Consider the following 12,963-nt stretch of genomic DNA (forward strand, 5'->3'; position numbering starts at 1 on the left):
TTAATGATATTTACCAAACGCTAACTGTCTCATAGAAGTTTTCCAATGCCATACTTTTACTGCCGCTTGATTGATTTAGTTGTTCTCATTTTTGTGGCATATGAGCTGAAAATACTAGATTATTTCAGGTTTTGTCCTTCTTGTCCTTTCTAAATCTAATGTTATGTTTACAAAGTACTCAAAAAAAAAAGTTAATGTACTTGAGAATATTCTTGAAATACTTGGCCCATCTGCTACTCAATTAAAGTTGTTTAAATGTATTCAGTGCTTATTTTGGACGTTAACGTGCACAAAACGGCATCTTTCTGCCGCTGAATACGGCCAATCACGGGACATTTCCTGTTCAAACTAAATCAAGCCTTACCTTTTGTTCACTTTCTTCTCCGGATGGGACATTTCTTTCGAGGGAGCCGAGTTTTCAATCTGTGACAGTGACAAGACCAGTCGTTTCATTTGAGAGAACGGCCCAGAGCTCCGTTGTGTCTGGAATACCAATAAATGGACAAACCTGCGATCAACTGACATTGAACCTAGTACGAAGAAGAGTCTGAAAGTAAAATCCACTGGCAACTTTTCTGACAATTTTATTGGGATAAAATATGTGTCTTGGAAACAAAGATTCTTTTTGTGCGTATGACAAGGGAGAATACTCATTTTTTTGCATAGTTGTCCCTTGTTTGAAAGTAACCATAGTTTAAACAAGCAGTTATTGTTTGACAAATTCATGAAAATGTGTTCCTTGTGCTTAAGTTGCATTTCAGATGGTATTCTGCGTATTGTGAAATAGAGGGATTAAAACTCAGCTCTACTTTCTAACTTGTCTATACAAACTGCATCTTGACTAATGTATGACAATGATTAGCAAAGTACTATCTTACCCAGCTGGAAGGTCTTGGGTTCAAGTCCCGAGCCAGACCAGGCCGTTTTTTTCTATTTTAATTATTACTTCAAGATATTTTTAGATCAATAATTTTTAGATTCTTAAACGGGCAAAGAATTTCTCATTTTATTGAGGGTTGGGACGGATTATAAAATCCACACATGTAACTTTGCATTCAGTCACATCTAAATCTCATTAGACTTTCTCTCTATAAATGATTGTAATAAAACATGCAGCATTTTGGGTCAGAGAACACCAACATTGTGGGACCCGAGGGTTGGAAAAACTTTGACTTTGACTAGTGTTACTAGTTTCCAGTTTCTTGTGTTCCTTTTTCCTGATGTTGCCATCACTTGGTATCGCCAAGTCCAGTGTTGTGCCTGAACGCGTTCATTGAACGAAAGTTCAAGTTTTGTTCAATAAGGTGTCAGATTTCTAGAGACTTCTAGGCAAAAAACACACCGTTGTGTTGCCCAAAAAGAGCCTCTGTCTGGCAAGTGTGAGAGCTCTGAAGTTGTTGAGGCGATAGATAGCGGAGACAGACAGAGATTTTGCGCGTTGCACCGCACTGAGCATGCACATCAAAACTGAAAGCAGCGACAGCGACAGAGCAGCAAGAGTCGCCCTACGACCAGTTACGTGAGTTTTATGTCGGTGAGGATGGGAACAATCTGCATTTCTGTGCAAACTTTGCCTCTGTGGAAGTCTGTCCCTTCAGTGTGAATGTAAATCCTGGGTAAGGATATGAAGATGAAATCTGACACATAGTTTCAGCATTAAACTAATACAATAATTGCTGCCTGTGGTTGAATATGGGCTGTGGAAATAATTTAGAACAACTATTGCATAATATTGAAAAAAAGAACTGAACTAGTTCATTTTAAAATGTGTGAACTATGAACTGAACTAGTTCATGTAGAAAGTGAACTTTCCCAACACTGGCCATGTCAACCACAACGGCTTTCCTCTACCTTGTCAACCACCACCATGTCTGGTAGGTTTCCCATTACTACTAGTATTCTGTCAGTCAATCTGGAAGTCCAACAGGACCTTGGCTCGGTCGTTCTCTTCCTCCTTTGGAAGTGTTTCCCACTTTGTCCTTGGGGTCTCCAGCCCGTACCCTGCTCAGATGTTTCTGTACACTATGCCAGCCTCCTGGTTATGACACTCCATGTATTCTGTCCCTGCCAGCATCTTGCACCCTGCAGTTATGTGTGGGATTGTCTCAGGGGCCCCTTTGACATCCTACACCTTGGGTCTTGTCTGGTTTGGTTGATCTGGGCCTCTATTGATCTGGTGCTCAGGGCCGGCTCCTGTGCTGCCATGATCAGGGCCTCTGTGCTGTCCTTCAGTCCGGCTCTTTCTAACCATGGGTAGGATTTCGTGATATCAGCCACTTCAGTTATGTTCCGGTGGTACATCCCCGTGTAGGGGCGTGTCCTCCCATGATGGTCCCTCCAGCACCTCATCATCCTCTGTTCCCCAGTGTCTGAGACATTCACTGAGCACATCATCTGTAGGAGCCTTGTCCTTGATGTACTTGTGGATCTTGGACGTTTCGTCCTGGATAGAGGCTCTCACGCTCACTTGTCCCCGACTTGTGGAACAAAAATTTAAATTTTGATTTGAGTTTGGCGATTTGTTCTGTCCTTTTTCACAAAGGTCCACATTCTCTTTTCTTGTAAGGATGGTGTTTGTAGCCAATTAACCAGATAAACAGCAATATGACCCTTCCACAGAGTAAAACGCAAGGACTATACAACAAATCCAATAAATAAAAGGGAGAATCGTGTGGGTTATGCAGCTGGCCTTAGCACAGCAGAGGACTAAGGATGGAAATTAGTTTTGGCTATAATCCTGGATGTTTTGTTGTTGCATTTTTATTTGTTGAGTTGCATTAACCCCACATGAAAATAATTAACCTGGGACCTTCTTTTTTTTAAGGCTAACCACTGTTTTCTCGTCATTAAAATAGCCAATTTCAGTTACCTAAATTGGGCCTCCAAGAATTTAGCTTGCATTGTAACATCCTTTATTTACATTTCCAATCCATTTTCCCTAATTGACTTGTGTATTGTGTATTCCGTATCTTCTCTGAACATTTTCCCCACTTCCCCTGACCCTGGGACGTGAGGTTAGCTAGTCCGATTAGCTTGCCGCATAGCAATACGTAGCTTATCTGATCACAATGCACTCTTATCCAATTAAAATATAACTGAGAGCTAATACGCCATAGCCCTGTTGACAAGCTGAAGAGACGATTTAGCCCGGAGGTTAATGCTTTCCATTTTTTCCTCGTAATTGACACGGGGAAGTCCACTTAAGATTTTGGCAAAGCTAGCTGCCCACACACCGAGGCTATATATCTGTGTCAAGGGAAGGCTAGCATTATCAAGCCAGAATGCAAACACGGGGGGTGACTTATGGCCCCCTGTCACTGCCCCGGCGTTAACACAATAACTAATGTATCCGCGGGAGTCTGCAATGTACAGGGGGGTGAGCGCTGCTACTGTGCGGTTACCATAGCTCCAGAAAATGACAAAAGGTTTGATGTTAAAGGCTCTATGACTATGATTAATCCTGTTTTTTTCTAATTATGACTTAGTTTGATAGGATAGCACTTGTTCTACTTCTGTTAAGTTGCAGTTTGTGAAGATATTTTGAAAAATAAAAGTTTCAAATTACAGGAAGTAGTGCTGATTTTTAAAACAGAATCCCTCTGTGACGTCATCAATGTGTGACGTGCCATTACACTTAACTGACACCATTTACAGACAGTTTTTAACTAATTTGACAAAGTTAAGGTGTTGTATGATATAATTGTTTGTAAAATCATAACTGTTGTTTAATTTATATGGATTTTGGCTGTTGTTTACAGTATGGTTGCTACGTAACTGTTGTGCTGCCCATGTCCAACCAGGAAGTATAAATTCTAAACTTTACAAAAATGGTCAAACTTCAAAACAAAACAAAATCTTGAGTAAAATCTGAAATCTAATTGTGTTCACTACGTTTTAGTGAAATGTTTTAGTGAAATGTTTTAGTGAAATGTTTTAGTGAAATGTTTTAGTGAAATGTTTGAGTGTGGTCTAACCTGTCATATAGCCTTTAAAGAGAAGTAAGAGGATTTGTAACAAGTGTTTATTTAAGTTAAATTAGTTGACTAAACACAATAGACCTAAGGTCTTTTCCATGGTATTGGAGAGGATAATCCAACTGATTCAGGAGGAGCAGAGTGGAACACTGGACCAGCACTATATGCTTGAGAGAGTTTATACAATCAGTGCTTTTTGGATCTGGAGAAGGCATTCAACCATGTCCGTCGTGGTGTCCTTTGCTCAGGGAGTACGGGGTCCAGGGCCCTTTGCTCAGGGCTGTCTGGTCCCTGTATGACCGGAGCAGGAGCTGTGTTCGCATTGCCGGCAGTAAGTCAGACCTGTTCCCAGTGCATGTTGGACTCTGCCAGGGCTGCCCTTTGTCACAGTTTATAGTTTTTATGGACAGAATTTCGATGTGCAGTCGGGGGTCGGAGGGTGCGACCTGCAACCTGCACTGGGACCGTTTGTGTGGATGGAGAGTCCTTAAAGTGGAAGAGTATCTCGGGGGTCTTCGATATCCAACAATTTTGGTGGTCACACCAGATACAGTTTTCTGACTTGATAAAGCAAAACAGAACATTTCAGAGCGGCCTTATATTTATTCTTGTGGCCCGTCTAAGGCACACCTGTGTTCTATCTTCTCCATCTCATCAGCATCTTGATGATGATGTTGTGAGGTTTGATGAATTATTAATATGAAATGCTCAGTGGGACAGATATTGAGACATTTGTGAACAATATTTGTGAGATATGGGTCTTTTGTGGATATAGAAAAAGTGTCATATCTTTGTTTAAAGCTCATGAAAAATGGGAGCAAAAGTGTTGTGTCTGTATTTTTGTTCAGTTTATTTAAACAGCACACAAATGCAACCATAATTTGCCGTTGTGCACCAATAATCCGGCCCGAAGAAATTGCTACAAGAGATGCATTATTGTTCCGTTGAAGCAAAAGAATTTGTCAGAAGCAAAGTAATGGATTTTCTACCACTGCCGGTTTAGACAATGTTGTTTACAATTGGATTGCTGCATGGTCTGTAATGATATAGCTATCTCGCTAACAACGTAGCATGTTTCTTGGCTTCCTGCCCTGCGTTGTGCAGATATGCTAACACCTTTTTATCGTGGTTGTTCACCTTTTCTTTTTCTTGTGCTGTGACTTTCTAGTACTTTTTTTGCAGGGATTTTAAAGTTGTGGACCATCCTTTAAGTCGTTCCTTCTCAAATGACCCAAACTGAAACATTTGACCGTTGTAACAATGTAAACATAATGTGGGTTCTTTAGAAAAAAAAACAATATAGGAGTCGTGTTTGGTCTCATTCACACATTTGAATATCTAATGCTTGAACCCATTGCACGATGTCATCCTGTGGTAATGCAGAAGTGCTCCTCTGTGTTTTTAAAGTCAATATTCTTCACAAAGAGTTGGCAATTCAACATTTTGGAGTGAAACCACTTTAACAATTCAGGCCCATAACTTTCAAAATATACATCAATATATTCTTAAAGATGCACTGTGTCCCTTTTCTGGTGGAGGGTCTAAATTCATGTTTTTCAAGCTAATTTTGAGCCATAACAACACCTGTAATTGAACAAATCCAGGATAGATCAGTTCAATCTCAGTTTTTACAGTAGAAAAGTTACATAATGCACTTTTAACTAATCAGGCCAACATGTTAATTAATGGAAATATTAATACAACATCTTGTGAGGACCATAGATCAACATTTATTGCTTATTAAATGGACTTTGGGGCGTATGGAAGTCATTTATGGCGATCATTCACGCTACACTTCTACAATCACTGGAGGATCGTGTGTTTTTGAGAGCGAGAGCACCCTGATCAGATCACCTAGCACGTTCAGAAAAGTAATTTAATTAACATTTAGCATTAGCACAAGCCACTTAAGAGCTAATTACTTAGGACACGTTTTAATGGTAGCTCTAAACAGGGTGGATTTATGAGTGTTGGGCTCGACGGGGAGAAGGCTGTACTGCTGATGATATGATATGGAAAGTGTTGATGCTGCAGGAGCGCTGAGGGAAATCCATAGTGCAGTGATGGTTCATATTTTAAGCCATTCATTAAAATATGTGTTTGTGTGTCTGTGTGTGTGTGTGTGTGTGTGTGTGTTTGCATGATGAAATAAAAGTCAATGTTTTTGAAATAATTACTGTAATCCACTCTGAAAACTTGATCGACTGGAATCTGGATTTATTTCTGTAAGTGGCATGTCACCTGAATGATTTCACGGAAATGGAAAGTTAAGAGCACATTTTTCGTCATGGAGATAGATACGTTTATTGCCATACTGTGGAATATTATAGCCAAAGGAACAATATGTCCATGGAAGAAAGTAAGGTTTGTGGAGATGCACACTTGCAGTAAAGACAAAGTTTTTCATATATTTTAGTGCAAAAAAAAAAAAAAAAACTTTTATTTTAGTCTACATTTTGGCTAAAAAGTTACTCTGTGGAGCTTTTATGTATTTATTAAAATAGCAAAAGATGTATTGTGTTCTTTAAAAATAAATTGATGAGTAAGCCTGATACTGTTAGTGAGTAAAGTTAATATGTTTGTGTTTTGTTTTTTTACTATTGATTGAGTTACTGAAATTCTGAATTTATATATTAAAATATAACCAGTTAAACATTTCTAAAATACATGTCTTTGGTCATGTTAATGTCAATGCTGTTATTATGATACAAGCCTCCAGTTTGGAAAGATATAACACAAAAATAATGTTGATGGATTCTTTTCAAGCGCTGCAGTCGTATTTTATGTGTCTCAAAAAATAAACACAGGAAGTCATGCAAATATAACAACTTTATCTTTTTAATGTCATACACTGTTAAACTTTCTCTGTTCTTAAACCTTTATAACATATAATATCATTGTAAGTATTAAAAGTCAACCCCCCGCCCTTTGAGAAAAACAAAAAAACAGACAGAAAATCAAAATTCACACTCAAGATCAGGCCGAGTATAAAACATCCATTGAAGCATTTTTTTCTTTTCTTTTTTTTCTTTTTCATAAGTCCATTTTTTTTGTTTTGTTTGTACAAAATTCACAGATATATTTCACAGAATTCCAAAAGTCCTTTTCGCCCTTCTTTGGGCACAAAACCATCACTGAAATAAATGTATGTTTGTGTTCATAAATAAAGCATTTCAATATGGTGTCCTGTTTTTTCAAAGTGCTTTTCTCCTCAGGTAAAAAAATAAAAATGTACAATGATGTTTTGTTTTTTGCAGTGTGAAACATGAAAACTTGTCAGTTTCTTCTTGCTGTGGACAAAAAGCTGACAAAGGAAAGTCTACTCAACCCCTGCAGATGCGTATTTGCATATCTGAATTTTTTAAGACGTTGCACTCTATGGATTGATTCTATTTTTGAATCTGCTGTCTGTGCTAAAGATGGGCTTTCTGAAAAAATTACCTACGGGCGGCTGACAGGGCCGTTTCTTGATTTGGGAAGGCTCTAGGTCAAAATGTAGTTCAGAATAGTTTAATCGCTGAACTACACACTGCACGACTGAAAAACGTTGATTATTTGCTGTCACTTAAGTTTTTTATTCCATAGTATATACGAAATAGACTTACTTGTGGAAGCAAAGTTCTGTTATGCTGCTCCCACAGCTTGGAAAAGTTTCAAAATGAACTAAAACTTCTTGAGCTGATTTCTTTGAGGGAGTTTTTGGGTGATAATTCTATGAACATTGTCTATGCTTTTAAATGTTTTCATGGCGTGTGCTGCAGTCTCTTTTGACCCAGATCCGACTTGGTATCTCAATACTTTTGTTTTTTACCTGGTTGAATAAAGGTTAATTTTTTGTTTTTTATTCAAATGTTTCTGTTTTATTTAGATTGAATTGCTCTTAATGATAAGGTATATGATTTGTATGTACTATCAAGTCCCTTTTGGATGAATAAAGTTTGCCACCTAAAAATAAAAGTTTTTTTCTTTGAATGTTTAAAAAAAATGCACACAAAAAAAACAACATCTGAATTGGATCTATAGAAAACAGCAACATTTCATAAACATGACATAAAAACGTTTGGTATGGGTGGGGCCCCTTTCGTATTTAGGAGCCCATGCCTTTTACATTGTCTACCTGTATCTAGAAACGGCCCTAGATGAGGATGAATTTGTTAAAAAAAAAAAAAAGACAAAAAAGCACTCGGGGCCCATCTGAGCTGCCTCGTAAATCACAGACAGTGACCAAGAAATTAGTCATGGCGGGGACATTTTTAATTGCTCCCAGCTGACTTCCTTTGTGACTCAGCCCTGGATAACACGCAAATTAGGATAACCTTAAAAACTGGCATGGCTATAATTTCATGCCCGCGAGCCCCTGTGCGCCCGTCGCCAACAGGACGGGAAACGGACTGCTTCCATTTGACAAATTTGGCACATTATCCGACACAGGCTAAGCTCCCTCTGTTAGCCGTAATGGACTTAATGGGCTATTAGACAAAAAGGTGCAAAGATACCTAATGAAAGAATTTGTCAGAGCTGATGCATGCCAAAGATGTATCTGACGATGATTCACACGCGCCAGAGTCTGTGTGTCGAGACCAACTTTTATTTATTATATCAATTTGAAACTTCTTCGGTAGTTGCTAATGTTTTTTTTTGTGTTTTCTGAATTTAAAAACACTAAATACAAGAACACAAAAGCCAAAATGAGATCAATGAGAACACAAAAAATAATGGTAAATTAAATAGCAAGAATAATAGAAAAAAAAAAAAAAAAAAAAGAATAATAGAAAGAAAGAAAGAAGACATACAAAAAAAATTAAAGCACAAGTCGAAATCAGAATTTCAGATTAAGGCCCAATGTGTTTAATTAATAAAAATGCCTATATTTGGGGCATTTAAATCTTGTTTCATTTTGTATAGGATTAAAAAATAGAATAAAATACAGAGCAAATTTGAATATAAGTTAATTTAATTTAACTGAAAATTTGCATAAAAAAAATGGGGGGGTTCAAAGTTTAATAAATCAATCAATTTAAGATCTTAAGTTTGGTGTGTGAATGTGCTACTTTAAGGTCTGATCTTTAAATACATTTTAAGGAAATAATCTTTGAAGTTAGTAGCAGTAAACCCATATAAACCCATGGATGAAAGTTGGAACAATAAAACATCTTTCGGTGCAGACTGAAAGAGCAAAGTGAGCCAAAAAATGCATAAAAAAGGGAGACAAGACCATAAACTAAACTAAGAACAGGACTTGAAGAGGATGGACAAACCAGGACCAACAGAGTGGAGCGTGAACAAAAACCTAAGAAAGTATTAACACATGTTTTGTATATCGTCCAGTGTGTTTCGTTTTGTTTTACACCGAAATTGCAGTTTTCCTCATTATTTTAATCCATTGTCCAGTCCTTTTATCTACAATATGCTTACAATAGTTGTCATAATGAGTTTTCTCGGCTCATTCTTACGTCGCCACAGCCATCGCTACAGAGGGTTATATCTTTAAAAAAAGGACAAATAAAAGAAAGAGAAATTGCACAACTTTTTACCCTTTGAGATTCACTCATGCAGCACTTTTACCCACACTGTCGGCCCGTATTCGCTTAAATCTCCTCTCACTTTGCTTTGAGTCATTTTCTCTTGGTTTTAGTCAAACTGTGCAGGCCGTGACTCATGCTGACTCATCGTGTCAGAGATGAAGGCCGGGGCTCCATTTTGGACGAAAAACAAAATGGTCAGACTGTTGAATTTTAGGTATTTTTTTGTTGTTACAGTTCTATAGATTCTATTAACACGCAAGACACCGCCAAAACAAGTCATAACAGTGAGAATGTACAACTTAACTAACGCTTGAAATCATTTTGAGCTCTGAAATGGCAAGAAAATCCCATGTTTTTAGTACAGTGTTTCAGTTACCTAACCTTTTCTCTTTTCATAATTATTCTCATATTCTCTTCATGCTTATAATAATAACTAACACCAAAGCTTAATATCCAACTAATTGAAATGCTCCAATTAATTATGAAAACATTTGGACTCGTTTGATGTTGTTTGAAGTTGATTTTGTATAATTAAACTACAATTAAAACTAAAATGACCATTTGAAAATAATAAATTGTAGCCTTTAGTGAGGATTAAGCCGTGTCCGGACCAAAACAGGACTACCACAGTGCAAATCAAGGACATAAACCCAGAATCAAACTGAGACAAATCTTTTACCTGAACAAACACGGTACAGAAGCAAACTGAAAACAAATCTGAACAGAACTAAAAATCGGTATCAACTTGATTTACCGCCTTTTTTCCCCGTCTCACAAACGTCCGTGGACATTTGAAGAATTATTGGAGTCTGGCTTTCCTTTGGCTCAGAGACAAACAACTCGACCGCGGCGTCAGAAAAGACTATCGATCTTGGAGTGAGCAGGCTCCCAGGGTTCGGGAGGAAAACAGGCACACACAGGTCCGACGATGACTGAATCGCTTTTTTTACCATAATATTCTGAGATATTTGCAAAAGTAACTGGAGTTTAATGAAGATGAAAGGATAAGATGTTTTTTTTTATGAGTCTTGCTTTCATCTTATCAACGTAAACTGTTTTAAACTGGAGAAAGGTACGTTTTATGCCAACAAGAAACAATATTTTCATTTCTCCAGTTTTTCCAAGTTTTTTAGTGCAAAAAATCCTCCTTTTAGTTTTATTTTTTGGCTAAAAAGCTACACACTTGGGCTTTAACATTATAACTAAATAAATAAGAAAAAAAACATAGATTGAAATTAATTGAAATATCAGTATATTGTATGCAAAACATATTTCATCTTAAAATCTGTAGGTTTTTTTGCTTGTTTTTTTACAGTCCAAATATTTATTTATTTAATATTTTCTGTTCATCTTATTAAAATAAACTTCCTGGTTAGAGGTGAACCAATTAACATTTATAAATGAATAATATGTACTATTTTTATCAGTGCATCTGTCTTTTGCCGTCAGCCAATCATAGTCTCCTCCTCAGCAGCAGAACCATCAGCCCCCTCAGCCTCTCCATAAACTACGTGATACTAATAATGTTACAATTTAGTGATATTTCTAGAATGTTGCAAAGGATATTCTGGATTTTTAAAAGAGAATTGGCAATTTCTTGATGTAAATTCATAAATAAACATTTCAACCACAAAAACAGAACAAATAATGGATATGAAAATAAATATGAAAATTGATAAATAAACCAAACTTTGGCACTTCTTATAGCACATGAAAGTTGAGATTTAAGAACACGACACGCGAGCAGAAAAGCACTTTGTTAACATAAATCATACTTATCTTACATCTTGAACATTTCTAAATTTCTCTATACAATAAAAAACAAATATTGTAAGTAAATATTAAAAAATGCATGAGAAAAGCATTGTGTTATTTTGGTAGGCAAATATGTCAGCTGTGTCCTGTCACCTTGCATCTAATCAGCGTCTCCGCGTCCTTCACGTCTTCACACTTGGCAGATGAGGACGTCTGTATCACGGGATTTACACGTAGACATTTAACCTCTGATTATTATTTTTTTCCGTTTTGCTTGTAAATCACAGTAACAACCTGCTTCAGAAACGCTGGGATCCCGCGCGATGGGAGATCACAGCATTTGTTTCCGAGCACGTATGTTGTTGAGCACACAAACGATGCGATGCCGTAAACACCCAAAGTACAAAATGTGGAGGATTAGCATCTTGAGCGAGTGTAAACATGGACAAGACCTATTTTCAATGGAGCTTACACACAACCGTCTCATCGCCATCATTAAATAAAGCTCAATGGTGCACACCTCTGAGTTCTGGAAGTAACGGAAGTAACTATATTTTAAAAGCAGCTCAAAAGTCTGCATATTGACGTATAAAGTATATTCATTGTGAACCAGGAAGTAGCCCGTTAGCTGGTTTGTTGTTGCTAGCATGAATTTGTGTCAACCATGCTAGTCATTAGCCTGACTCTATTTTCATGATTTAAATATAGAGAAACACTATAATATCACAGTCTTAGTCTTTGTTCACCATTAATTGAAGCTTGAGAGAGTTGATATTTATTTTTTGATCTAAACACGTGAAATATTGTCCCCGCCGTTATCGCCAACATCATCAACACATAAAATATGGCACTAAAGTTAATTGACCAAGGTGTTTCTCTGGACTGACCTGTTGAATACATTTTTCATTTATTTTTAGATTTCATACATTTTCCATGTTCTTCACTGGACAGGACAGTGCAGGATGAAACGGGGATGAGAGAGAGGGGACAATCAGTAAACTGTTGAAGCCACACTGGAACGGCACCAACTTTAAACAGTCAAATAAACTGATAGCATTTTAAATGTAGCTTGCCGACGCTTCTGTCACAATGATAAATGATGCCCAGATGCTTCTGGTTTGATTTTCCCAGATACAGATTTAATTTTTATTTAGTACTGATTGTGAACTGATACAATGGGGAATGACAGGCCATCATATTTCTTGTGGAGTAAAGTTGTCAATATGAGCTACTGTCGCACAGACTCATGTCTACTGCAAAATGTATTTGATTCCAAATTCAAGTCTAATTTATACATTAATCTACAGTGAGACGTGTAAACTGAATTTCTTTTGATCAATTTTCAGGTAATTGTGTTTTCATTATTACGTTTTGACCATTAGATTTCCTGTTGCACAATGGGAAATGTACTTCCTGAATCAGAGATGGGTGGGCACTATTGAGCTCTACAGAACAACATTTAACCTGACTGCCCTAAAAAGAGCTTTTCTGGTCACACAGATCATCCAACATCCAGCTATAAGGGTAAACAGGCAAATAACGATTGTCACAAAATCAATATGCTGTTGCTAAACAGGACTGTTTCTAGCTGGGGCCCTTACAAAATGATCTATCTGGGCGGCCCCGGTGGGAGAGATTTACATTCATATATATATAATTATACAAATGAGAGAAATATAAACCGACTGTGACTAAATCATCAATGAATT

Source organism: Eucyclogobius newberryi, unplaced genomic scaffold (assembly GCF_026437365.1).
Source record: "Eucyclogobius newberryi isolate DKJ021-1_F unplaced genomic scaffold, fEucNew1.0.hap1 SCAF_13, whole genome shotgun sequence".
Taxonomy (NCBI): domain Eukaryota; kingdom Metazoa; phylum Chordata; class Actinopteri; order Gobiiformes; family Gobiidae; genus Eucyclogobius; species Eucyclogobius newberryi.